This window comes from Odocoileus virginianus, chromosome 18 (assembly GCF_023699985.2).
Source record: "Odocoileus virginianus isolate 20LAN1187 ecotype Illinois chromosome 18, Ovbor_1.2, whole genome shotgun sequence".
Lineage (NCBI taxonomy): Eukaryota > Metazoa > Chordata > Mammalia > Artiodactyla > Cervidae > Odocoileus > Odocoileus virginianus.
Genome location: NC_069691.1, coordinates 47,951,522 through 47,964,726, shown reverse-complemented (window position 1 = coordinate 47,964,726; position 13,205 = coordinate 47,951,522). Strand labels below are relative to the sequence as shown.

The window sequence follows — 13,205 nt, the reverse complement described above, 5'->3', positions numbered from 1 at the left end:
AAATTCAGGTTTCCCTTCCCTGGCCCTGGTTCCTGTGATGGTGTTTGCTAGTGGGTTTCTGCTCGAGTAAGTTGTGATCCTCTATATTTGCCCATTAGTCTCTTCAATTTGATGGCACTGGCTTGCCCTGTGACTTCACTTTTCTCTTAAGAATTTAAGAAGAGCTGTTGATTTTTCAGTTTGCTCAATTTTTCACTTATTGTTGAGATGAAGTGACAGGCTGCACAAGGAACCTGAAGTGTTTTTTTTTTTTTTTCATTTATTTTTATTAGTTGGAGGCTAATTACTTTACAACATTGCAGTGGTTTTTGTCATACATTGACATGAACCAGCTATGGATTTACATGTATTCCCCATCCCAATCCCCCTTCCCACCTCCCTCTCTACCTGATCCCTCTGGGTCTTCCCAGTGCACCAGGCCCGAGCACCCGTCTCATGTACCCAACCTGGGCTGGTGATCTGCTTCACCCTAGATAATATACATGTTTCAATGCTGTTCTCTCGAAACATCCCACCCTCGCCTTCTCCCACAGAGTCCAAAAGTCTGTTCTATACATCTGAGTCTCTTTTTCTGTTTTGCATATAGGGTTATCATCACCATCTTTCTAAATTCCATATATATGTGTTAGTATACTGTAATGGTCTTTATCTTTCTGGCTTACTTCACTCTGTATAATGGGCTCCAGTTTCATCCATCTCATTAGAACTGATTCAAATGAATTCCTTTTAATGGCTGAGTAATATTCCATGGTGTATATGTACCACAGCTTCCTTATCCATTCATCTGCTGATGGGCATTTAAGTTGCTTCCATGTCCTGGCTATTATAAACAGTGCTGCGATGAACACTGGGGTGCACGTGTCTCTTTCAGATCTGGTTTCCTTGGTGTGTATGTCCAGAAGTAGGATTGCTGGGTCATATGGCAGTTCTATTTCCAGTTTTTTAAGAAATCTCCACACTGTTACCCATAGTGGCTGTACTAGTTTGCATTCCCACCAACAGTGTAAGAGCATTCCCTTTTCTCTACACCCTCTCCAGCATTTATTGCTTGTAGACTTTTGGATAGCAGCCATCCTGACTGGCGTGTAATGGTACCTCATTGTGGCTTTGATTTGCATTTCTCTGATAATAAGTGATGTTGAGCATCTTTTCATGTGTTTGTTAGCCATCTGTATGTCTTCTTTGGAGAAATGTCTGTTTAGTTCTTTGGCCCATTTTTTGATTGGGTCATTTATTTTTCTGGAATTGAGCTGCAGGAGTTGCTTGTATATTTTTGAGATTAATCCTTTGTCTGTTGCTTTGCTTGCTATTATTTTCTCCCAATCTGAGGGCTGAAGTTTCTTATAGTTTTAAAGTATTTTAAAAGCCTGACCTGATCTTAGGTTTTGGGGATTTCCATATCTTGGGGAATTTCTTGGATTTTTAATTACTGCATATTTTGGCCTGTAGAGAAGACTTCACTTGAGACTAAATCATATTCACTATAAGATGTAGGTATATTTAGGACATTTCAAGAAGGCAGTAGGGCCTACGTACATGTGTAAGTGAATACCAAGGGGGGGAGAGACTTATTTTAAATTCAAGTCAAGTCATGTAGATTCAGTGATAGATTAGCTTCATTTCAGTTCTTCATTATACTTAAATATACTTAGCTCTCTATTGCCTAAAGAATTTAAATTTATCATTGCCTCTAAACGGAATATTTACTCTCTGCATTATTAACTCCTCTTGTCCTTCATGTCTCAGGGAAGGCTTTCCTGACTAGACTGTGTAAAGCAGACAATATACCTATAACTTTCTAACAAATAAACAGCTTTATTTACTTCACAGGTAATGATTATGTATGTTTGTATGCTCTGTCTCTCCTCCCCTAAGGTAAGGTCCAAGAGGTAAATATCCGCCTTGACTTTTCACCTGCATTTTCCTGTGTCCTAACATGCAAGGAAGACAATGGAAAAAAAGAGACAGACAGACTAGGACAGAGAGAAGGGAAATAATGTGGGACACAAAAATCTGAGAACTCAGGTAAGAGATAACATTTATGCTGATTAGTGAAGATAGAGGTGAGGGATGGCAAATTTGGGAGTACTCTTGGGCTAGGCTGTGGTCATCAACACTATCAGCCATCAGTAGTTGGTGCAAAGGTCAGCATGAAGGTCAGCTCCGGGGCCGCTGTGGGACTCAGTAGTGGTAGCAGGAGCAGTGTGTCTCCAGTGGGTATTGGTAGCACAGTTGACATTTGGGGAAGAGCAACAGCTGTGATACTCAGTGAGCAAAAGAAGAAAGAGAAAAGTGCTAAAATGCATGCAGTAGCCATGGAGACAACTCATTTCTTGGAGCAGTGGGTATGACAATTCCAGGAACTTCTCAAGATTATCTAGGGGGAGACTGGATTTCCTGAAGAATAAATAAGAACATGCAGGGCCAGAGAAATTTTACTTTGCTTGCTTTTAATCTTTTCTAATTGTCAAATGACATCTAAGAAATAAAGGTTTCCTTCGGTAAGTAATTAATCTTATTTGTCCCTTCAAGAGAGAAATCGGGAAACCAAACAAACAAACAAAAAACCACCTATCTCTAAGGATTTTCTGTAGACAGGAGAATATAAAAATACAAGACATGTAATTGTTCTTTCTTTAGCCATATAAATTAGGGGGAAAAGAGGTGTTTAGAGTAATTGCTTTTCTCTAGTGCCATGAGCTCAAAGCCAAGTTCTCTCCAACTTAATGCAGGAAAAATTACAACAAATATTATTATTCCACTTTTCCAAATTTTCTCATATCCCAATCATGCTATGTAATTTTTCTTCTAGGAAAAAGCCAATAGAAACACTTTGCTTGGGTGGCTTAGCTTTCCTGTAGCACAAAATGAAATTTCTAGCAACCCAATCTTGTGAGTATTGCTCTTTGCTCTCTCCATCCCTAAAAATGGAGAACCAGTGGTTACCTATGTTTTATATGTCAGCTTTTCATACTTGTGAAAATTATCTCAACTTGGTCACAGAGTTTCACAAATAAATGTTGAGTTGATCCACTTTGATCATTGCTCTTGAATTTTTTCCCATACCTTGTGTAAATTCTTGTGGTGAGTTGGTGAGTAATGTGAGTTGTCTTGTGTCTTACTCTAATCTATATCACATAGAAGACATTGTTTCTTATGATGACTTTATAATTAGAATAATCTACCATTTCTCTCTACAGATAATCATTTTAACAGTACTTGAATATCATGCATTACCTTTAAGGTCCAGGATCTTGAGTCATAATTTTTCATCCAAGTCTTACAACCTGCATATAGCTTGTATTAAAACTGCATGCTTTCTTGGAAAGCCTACAGGCTAACAAAATCTTAAAACATTTTCAGGTAAAATTATATTTTGTGTTTATAGATGAACACTAAAGTCAAACTTATTGTTCAATCCTCACATTTATCCAAGGGTGAATTCAATTTAGAAATAGCTAAAGGGCATTTCTGAACTTAGAGATGAGATCTGATGGTCAAAAATAAAGGTGATGCCTTTTGTTTTTCAATCATTTTCTTTTTCCAATGTTGCTCTGGGTAAAACAGGTGCATATTATAGTTATTATTGGATTCTCCCCAATTTATGGCATTATGTATTTTATATTCTTGTAAAAGTGTCTAACAGAATACAGTTTCTTATATAAAGAAAATAAGAATGATATTTATAAATCTATAAAGCAGGACTTATAAAGTAACATTTCTAAAAGATCTAATAAAGTATATATTTATATATATATAGTACATAATGAATAGTTATTTTCTTCCCTTTCAACTATACTCAAATTAAAACATGAATCTTTAGCTTTCTTTCATTTTTCCTCAAAATCTTTAGTATAAGATATTACTATACAATGGGCTTCCCAGGTGGCGCTAGTGGTAAAGAACCTGCCTGCAATGCAGGAGATGCAAGAGACGCAGGTTCGATCCCTGGGTCAGGAAGATCACCTGGAGCGGGGCTCAGCAACCCACTCCAGTATTCTTGCCTGGAGAATCCCAGGGACAGAGCAGCCTAGTGGGCTACAGTCAACAGTGTTGCAAAGAGTCAGACACGACTGAAGTGACCTAGCACACGGGCACATTAATATATGTGTGTTAGTCACTCAGTCATGTCTGACTCTTTGTGACCCCATGGACTGTAGCGCACCAGGCACCTCTGCTCATGGGATTCTCCAGGCAAGAATACTGGAGTGGGTTGCCATTCCCTTCTCCAGGTGATCTTCCCAATCCAGGGATTGAACCTAGGTCTCCCGCATTGTAGGCAGATTCTTTACCATCTGAGCCACCAGGGAAGCCAGCTAGGGTAAAATAAAAGGGTTCAATACTAAAGTAACTGAACGTTAACATATTAGAAATCATACAATGATAGTTCACTATCACAAATGTCTAGTGGGGAGATGGAGAAAATATTTCCAATTAAGTGACTGAAGCACTTTGTATTTTTTCTTCCTAAAAGTCTTTATCTGTCCTCTGGCATTTAAGAGGTGGATCTTCATAATTGTCTCGATTTATGGTCTAGTTCTTATAAAGTATAGCATCAGAAACCCGGAAAGTGATGCATAACATTTCTTTGTTAGGGGCCACATTTCTTACTAGGTGAACTGAACTATATGCCTCCAAGCATATGCCTAACGCAGTTCCATCTCATTGCTGAACATCCTTAGCTGGATTAGCATCTTTGGAAAAGCTGTAACAGTGTACAGTGGGAAGGAGCTCACTGCCACATGGCTGTCCAACTAAGAGTGCTTTGAATACGCCTCTGAGGGCAAGACAGTATAATAGCAAAAGAAATAAATGAATTATTGTCTATGAGAATAACCACGTCTTTTAGGACAACAGATATTGTCACAAAACAAATTTAAATAATAACTATTTTAGCCTGAAGGCTATGATGTATTGTCATTTACAGTAACAACCGCTTCCTTATTAACAAACTGAAAGAAATGTTACCTTTTTTCCTTCTTCAATCAATAGAAAGTGATGGATCTGGAAAGAAATATATACCACAAACTAGAAATCATGACCTGTGTGCCTTGTTCCTAGAGCTGGAAGCTTGGACAAATCATATTTTCACAGCAGCAGTGCTGTCTGTCTGAGAGTCCTTGATTCATGTGAAGGTTTCAGTATACCCAATTCTCAAACTAGCTTGGGATAAATGTAGCCCCAAATATGTTCACATAAGCTCTGGGCTTTAGTTACTGTAACTGAACTATACAGTAGGTGTCCTGCCTGTTTGATGGAGTTCTTGCCTGAACTCTTGGTCTTGGCTCCCAGTGTCATGTCTTGTTAAAAGAACAACTTGATCACAACCTTCAAACCATCTTAATTTCTCAAAACTACTTGAAATGCAGCCCTAACTTTGGCACTGCTCTGTTATAACAAGCTTGACTAAATGCTTCTAGACTTTTACCCTACTCCCTGAGCTGTGTCTTTTTCCAGAATTTTTTTCATGCTTTCAGAGAACATTTATTAATATAAAAAAAATGTTCATGACAGTTTGTTAAATAGAAAAATGGGAGTTACCAGAGTATATGTTTGGGCTAAGTGTTTTTATTCCTCCCCCCACAACCAAAAATCATATGTTGAAGCTCTAGTATCCCTAGAGTGATGGTTTTGGAGGTGGGGCTTCAGGAGGTAATTAGGTTTAGATGAAGTCATGAGAGACTTGCAGAGATTAGCAGCCTTATAAGAAAAGGACTTGTAAGAAGAGGGCTTCCCTACTGGTTCAATTGGTGAAGAATCCACCAGCAATGCAGGAGACCTGGGTTCAACTCCTGGATTGGGAAGATCACCCGGAGAAGGGAAAGGTTACCCGCTCCAGTATTCTGGCCTGGAGAATTCCATGAACTGTATATTCCATGGGGTTGCAAAGAGTCGACATGCCTGAGAAACTTTCACTTTGAAGAAGAGGAAAAAGGATCAGAACTCTCACTTTCCACCACCTGAGAACAGAGCCAAACGGAAGCTGTGCACTATCCCAGAAGGGGCCCTCACCACGGACTGACTTGCCAGCACTTATGCTATCCAGGAAGGGGTCCTCACCACGGACTGAATTGCCAGAGCTATGTACTATCTAGGAAGGGGTCCTCACCACGGACTGAATTGCTAGCACCTTGATTTTAGATTTCTCAGCCTTAAGAACTGTGAAAGACTAATGTCTCTTGTTAAACCCAGTCTTATTATTTTGTTACAGCAGCCTAGGCAGACTAATAGTGCCTGCACAGTGTTTTTCCATGTTCTTCTAGTATTTTTTGCCTGAATCTTATCCCATCTTCAGATGGGATACCTAGACTAGAAATGCACTTGATTCCTAGCTGTTTAATCCACTAAGGCTTTGTATACTGACTTTAAATTTTTTCTCTATGATGTTTTTAAAAACTCGGAAATTTCTATTTTTTAGGGTTTGTTCCAAAGACATATGAACCTAGTTAATGTAAAATTAATGTGGTCCACTGACAAAACATGGTCCACTAGAATTGGGAAGGGCAAACCACATCAGTATTCTTGCCTTGAGAACCCCATGAACAGTATGAAAAGGCAAAAAGATAAGACACTGAAATATGAACTCCCCAGGTTGGTAGGTGCCCAATATGCTACTGCAGAAGAGTGGAGAAATAACTCCAGAAAGAATAAAGAGATGGAGCCAAAGCAAAAACAACACCCAGCTGTGGATGTGACTGGTGATGGAAGTAAAGTTGGTGCTGTAAAGAGCAAAATTGCATAGGAACCTGGAATATTAGGTCCATGAATCAAGGCAAATTGGAAGTGGTCAAACAGGAGATGGCAAGGGTGAACATTGACATTCTAGGAATCAGCGAACTAAGATGGACTGGAATGGGCGAATTTAACTCAGATGATCATTATATCTACTACTGTGGACAACAATCCCTTAGAAGAAATGGAGTAGCCATCATAGTCAGCAAGAGAATCTGAAATGCAGTACTTGGATGCAAACTCAAAAACGACAGAATGATCTCTGTTCATTTCCAAAGCAAACCATTCTATATCACAGTAATCCAAGTCTATGCCCCAAACAGTAATGCTGAAGCTGAAGCTGAATGGTTCCATGAAGACCTACAAGACCTTTTAGAACTAACACCCCAAAAAGATGTCCTTTTCATCATAGGGGACTGGAATGCAAAAGTAGGAAATCAAGAGGTACCTGGAATAGCAGGCAAGTTTGGGCATGGAGTACAAAATGAAGCAGGGCAAAGGCTAACAGAGTTTTGCCAAGAGAACGCACTGGTCATAGCAAACACCCTCTTCTAACAACACAAGAAAAGACTCTACACATGGACATCACCAGATGGTCAATACTGAAATCAGATTGATTATATTCTTTGCAGTCAAAGATGGCGAAGCTCTATATAGTCAGCAAAAACAAGATCGGGAGCTGACTATGGCTCAGATCATAAACTCCTTATTGCCAAATTCAGACTTAAATTGAAGAAAGTAGGGAAAACCACTAGACCATTCAGGGATGACCTAAATCAAATCCCTAACGACTGTACAGTAGAAGTGACAAATAGATTCAAGGGATTAGATCTGATAGACAGAGTGCCTGAATAGCCATGGATGGGGATTCATGACATTTTACAGAAGGCAGTGATCAAGACCATCCCCAAGAAAAAGAAATGGAAAAAGGCAAAATGGTTGTCTAAAGAAAGCCTTACAAATAGATGAGAAAAGAAGAAAAACTAAATGAAAAGGAGAAAAAGAAAGATATACCCAAAGTTTCAAAGAATAGCAAGAGTTTCAAAGAATAGCAAGAAGAGATAAGAATGATTTTCTCAGTGATCAATGCAAAGAAATAGAGGAAAGCAATAGAATGTGAAAGACTAAAGATCTCGTCAAGAAATTTAGAGATACCAAGAAAACACTTCATGCAAAGATGAGCATAATAAAGGACATAAATGGTATGGACCTAACAGAAGCAGAAGATATTAAGAAGAGGTGGCAAGAATGCACAGAAGAACTATACAAAAAAGATCTTCACGACCCAGATAACCAAATAGTGTGATCACTCACCTAGAGCCAGACATCCTGGAATGTGAAGTCAAGTGGCCCTTGGGAAGCATCACTATGAACAAAGCTAGTGGAGGTGATGGAATTCCAGTTGAGCTATTTCAAATCCTAAAAGATGAAGCTGTGAAAGTGCTGCACTCAATATGCCAGCAACTATGGAAAACTCAGCAGTGGCCACAGGACTGGAAAAGTCAGTCTTCATTCCAATCCCAAAGAAAGGCAATGTCAAAGAATGCTCAAACTACCACACAATTGCACTCATCTCACACACTAACAAAGTAATGCTCAAAATTCTCCAAGCCAGGCTTCAACAGTATGTGAACCATGAACTTCCAGATGTTCAAACTGGATTTAGAAAAGGCAGAGGAACTAGAGATCAAATTGCCAACATCTGCTGGATCATCAGAAAAGCAAGAGAGTCCAGAAAAACATCTATTTTTTCTTTATTGACTATGCCGAAGCCTTTGACAGTGTGGATCACAACAAACTGTGAAAAATTCTTAAAGAGATGGGAATACCAGACCACATTACCTGCCTCCTGAGAAATCTGTATGCAGGTCAGGAAGCAACAGTTAGAACTGGACATGGAACAACAAATTTCCCAAATTGGGAAAGGAGTCTTTCAAGGCTTTGTATTGTCACCTTGTTTATTTAACTTATATACATCATGTTAGCTTATATACATATATGTATATACATATATACATTTGTATATACATATATTTAATTTATATACATACACACAGAGTGCATCATGAGAAATGCAAATACCAGGCTGAATGAAGCACAAGCTGGAATCAAGATTGCTGGGAAAAATATCAATAACCTCAGATATGCAGATGACACCACCCTTATGACAGAAAGTGAAGAGGAACTAAAGAGCCTCTTGATGAAAGTGAAAGACGAGAGTGAAAAAGTTGGCTTAAAGCTCAACATTCAAAGGACTAAGATCATGGCATCGAGTTCCATCACTTCATGACAGATAGATGGGGAAACAATGGAAACAGTGACTGTCTTTATTTTCTTAGGCTCCAAAATCACTGGGATGATGACTGCAGCCATGAAATTAAAAGACACTTCCTCCTTGGAAGAAAACCTATGACAGACCTAGACAGCATATTAAAAAGCAGAGACACTACTTTGCCAACAAAGGTCCATCTAGTGAAAGCTATGGTTTTTCCAGTAGTCATGTATGGATGTGAGAGTTGGACTATAAAGAAAGCTGAGCACCGAAGAATGGATGCTTTTGAACTGTGGTGTTAGTGAAGACTCTTGAGAGTCCCTTGGAGACTTGGAGTCCCCTTGGTTGGACAAGGAGATCCAACCAGTTCATCCTAAAGGAAATCAGTCCTGAATATTCATTGGAAGGACTGATGTTGAAGCTGAAACTCCAATACTTTGGCCACCTGATATGAAGAACTGACTCATTGGAAAAGACCCTGATGCTGGGAGGTATTGGGGGCAGGAGGAGAAGGGGCCAACAGAGGATAAGATGGATGGATGGCATCACTAACTCAATGGACATGAGTTTGAGCAAGCTCCGGGAGTTGGTGATGGACAGGGAACCCTGGTGTGCTGCAGTCCGTGGAATCGCAAAGAGTCGGACACAACTGAGCAGCTGAACTAACTGAACTGAATGTAAAATTAGGACATTTGCGTTATGATGGGAAGCTTCATAACCTTAACACATACTCAATAAAATATTTTTTAAAAAGCAAACTTTAATTGTATATGTACTAATTTTCAGGTACTGAGGTAAAATTTCACATACTTTATCTCTCCTGTAATTCTATCAAGAATGGATAAAGGAGTTGCCAATTTTATTTCTGTAACATAGAAGAAACTGACACTTAAGGATGTTAAAAACAAGAAGACAGACCCAAAATGGAGTTACCTATGCTAAACCCTATGTCACCAACTTAAGACTTAACTACAGTTTCTCCTTGTAATGGAATCTTAAACCAGAAAATCAGGAATCACCTGATCAGCACTAGTTAATCCACCTGACAGATCACCACCAGCCTCCAAAGGAAAGTAAAATTGCAATAACCAGCCTGCTTTTTGCCTGTTATCTTCCTTGTTCCCACACCATTCTGCCCATGCACATCCTTCACTTTATAATGTTCCTTGGCACCCCTTTCTATCAGCCAGATTGGATTCTGCCCATTCATGAATCATTGAATAAAGTCAACAAAACCTTTAAAATTTACTCAGTTGAATTCTGTTTTTTAACAGAAAAATTATGTAACTTGTTTATGGCCAAACAGCAGAGAGCAGATATGACTCAGTCCTATGCCTGTCTGACTCCAAAGGCCATATTCTTACCTATATTACACTGACTTTCGTGTATGGAATATTAATTAAATTTTACCCACCTCTGAGTGGAGGGGTAAGGAAGATGACCTGATTTCTTGCTGCTTTCAACAGGATATATTGCCTTACCTCTAAATATATTTTAGAGTCATGAGAGGTTTAATTGATTTTTCTGTTTTAAAATAATATTCGATGTGTATGATAGTCTATAGCTAGTTAGGCAGGCTATTAGAACTATGCTGTTAATAAATTTTAATTTCAAGTGGATGTTTTGCTAACCTTGGCTAGCCATTCACAGACACATTTAATTGGTCTCAAGTATCTCTGAGGATTAATGTGGGTCCATCACCAAAAAATAGAAAACAATTAGCAAAAGCTGGTGTCCTAGAATATGGTAGTAGTTCAAATAACTTCATGAATCAATTTTTATTTCATTTTAAACAATAGAGTTTTAATACTGTATAGCTAATGATTGTGTTTAGCATTATAAAGTGTCAAGATAAATCATAGCACCTCAATATAATCTACATATGATACATTGATGCCATGAAATGGTATCAATAAATTGAGACTATAAAGATAAGAATATTTTCCTGATTTTGTAAATAATTTTTTGAACTAAAAATCTTAAAGCTAATTGGTTAGAAGTAGAATGTACCATTTCGCCTGCCAAGAGCCTTGCAAGAATTTCTTCACTTTGGAAAGACTGGCTGATAAGAATCTAGAGTCATCTCAGGTGTTGTGTTCTTAGGATGAAGAGCTCCTCTTTCCCTGCCAGGAAGAGGAGACACCTTTACAGATTTACATTTTCTTTATAAAAATTAATTTATTTATACACAAAGAAAAGGTATACTCTGTTTTTAGAGCTTTCCCTGTGTCCAATGTTCCTCAATTGCCGTCAACTCAAAATTATCGTTATGCAAAAGTAGTATGTTTTAGGGTTGCATATTCTGGTCCCCTTCCCTGGTTGACCAGCAGGTAGGGTAAAATCTCAAACTCTTCACTGTGGATGGTGACTCTCAAACTGCAAAATCACTGAAGATGGTTACTGTAGCCATGAAGTTAAAAGATACTTGCTCCTTGGAAGAAAAGCTATGACCAACCTCTATAACATATTAAAAAGCAGAGACATTACTTTGCCAACAAAGATCCATCTGGTCAAGGCTATGGTTTTTCCAGTAGTCATGCATGGATGTGAGACTTGGACCATAAAGAAGGCTGGTGTTTTTGAACTGTGGTGTTGGAGAAGACTCTTGAGAGTCCCTTAGACTGCAAGGAGATCAAACCAGTCCATCCTAAAGGAAATCAGTCCTGAATATTCATTGGAAGGACTGATGCTGAAGTTGAAACTCCAGTACTTTGGTCACCTGATGTGATGAGCCAACTCATTAGAAAAGACCCTGATGCTGGGCAACATTGAAGGCAGGAGGAGAAGGGGACAACAGAGGACAAGATGGTTGGATGGCATCACCGACTCAATAGAACATGAGTTTGAGCAAGCTCCAGGAGATAGTGAAGGACAGGGAAGCCTGGCATGCTGCAGTCCACGGGGTCACAAAGTGTTGAACACAACTGAGCAACTGAACAACCGCAACAACAAAGGTAAAATCTCAAACTCTTCACAGTTCTTGATGGTTCTGTCTATGGAGAGGGGCTGCTGAAAGAGAAAGGACAATGATCCCACACTCTGAGATCAGTGACTTGATTTCCAGGAATTCATTACTGAGTGGTGTCACCCATGCACTGGACGGTAGGAGGATGAGGGGGCAGCAATGCCCTGCCTGTTAAAGTTAAAGAGGCTGAGTGATGAGAAATATCATTCAAACTGGTCAAGTGGTGCATTGGTCATTTTCACTCTTATCTGGGCAAGTAGAGGAAGAGGAATTATCAGGAAGATGGGGCGCTCTCCACAGTTCCACAGCTCCATACGAAAGATGATGCAGTTGTGGCTCCTGAGCCAAGGAACTCCTAAGCTGAAATAATGTTGGCAGTGAGGATCTTGCTATATAATGTGGAACTCTACATGTAGTAAAAGCATTAGAAGTTCATTTGGTTGAGGGAGTTCCCTGGTGGTCCAGTGGCTAAGATTCCCCGCTCCCAGTACAGGGTGCCCAGGTTTGATTCCTGATGGGAAATAGATCCTACAAACCACAACTAAGAGTTCATATACCTCAACTACAAAATCCCACAGGCTGCAATTAAGACCCAGTGCAGACAGATAAATATTTAAAGAGAAAAACTTCATTTGGTTGAGCCCTGAGTAGCTGACAGTTGAACCTAAAAACAAATGTGTCCTGCCAACCAATGTGAAGCTGTGATCTCTCTCTTCACCCACTGGACCCTCACTCCCATTCTATTCCAATTTCATTGGCTTTAAGGATAAAAAGAATTTGTGGTAGGGCCAAGGTCTCTCTGGTCCCAAGGAGGATCAAAGGCCATATACACTCTGAACTTTAGGATATGGAGGGTTTTAAACTTCTGTGACTCTATAGGATCAGGCACCCAAAGGCCCAACCTTCTCACTTTCATGGAAGTGAGAAGAGGTGCCTAGGGGTACCCAGGGGTGCCCAGGAAAGAAGAAATGCCCAAATACAGTTAATACAATTTGGATAGGGTTCATAGGGGTCAGGGTTTCCCTGGTGGCTCAGATGGTAAAGAATCCACCTGCAATGCGTGAGACCTGGGTTATGTCCTGGGTTAGGAAGATCCCCTGGAGAAGGGAAAGGCTACCCACTTCAGTATTCTGGCCTGAAGAATTCCATAGGCTGTGTAGTCCATGGGGTCGCAAAGAGTCGGACACAACTGAGCAACTTTCACTTTCACTTTCATAAGAGGCACAGTAAGTGAGG

The 13,205-nt window shown here is 39.5% G+C and overlaps 1 long non-coding RNA gene across 5 annotated transcripts in view; it reads right to left on the bottom strand.

Moving 5' to 3' along the window:
- Positions 1-1,053: 1,053 nt before the first annotated feature.
- The window catches only part of LOC110127108 (uncharacterized), a 97,179-nt gene continuing 85,027 nt past the window's right edge, over positions 1,054-13,205 (bottom strand). For 2 of the 5 annotated variants that reach the window (XR_002310639.2, XR_002310640.2), the window contains one exon: positions 1,059-2,397. This is a non-coding gene — a long non-coding RNA (uncharacterized lncRNA). Of the gene's footprint in view, positions 2,398-4,968; positions 5,005-10,399; positions 11,128-13,205 lie in introns of those variants that run through there. The other 3 variants (XR_011492858.1, XR_002310641.2, XR_002310642.2) reach the window with 3 other exon arrangements.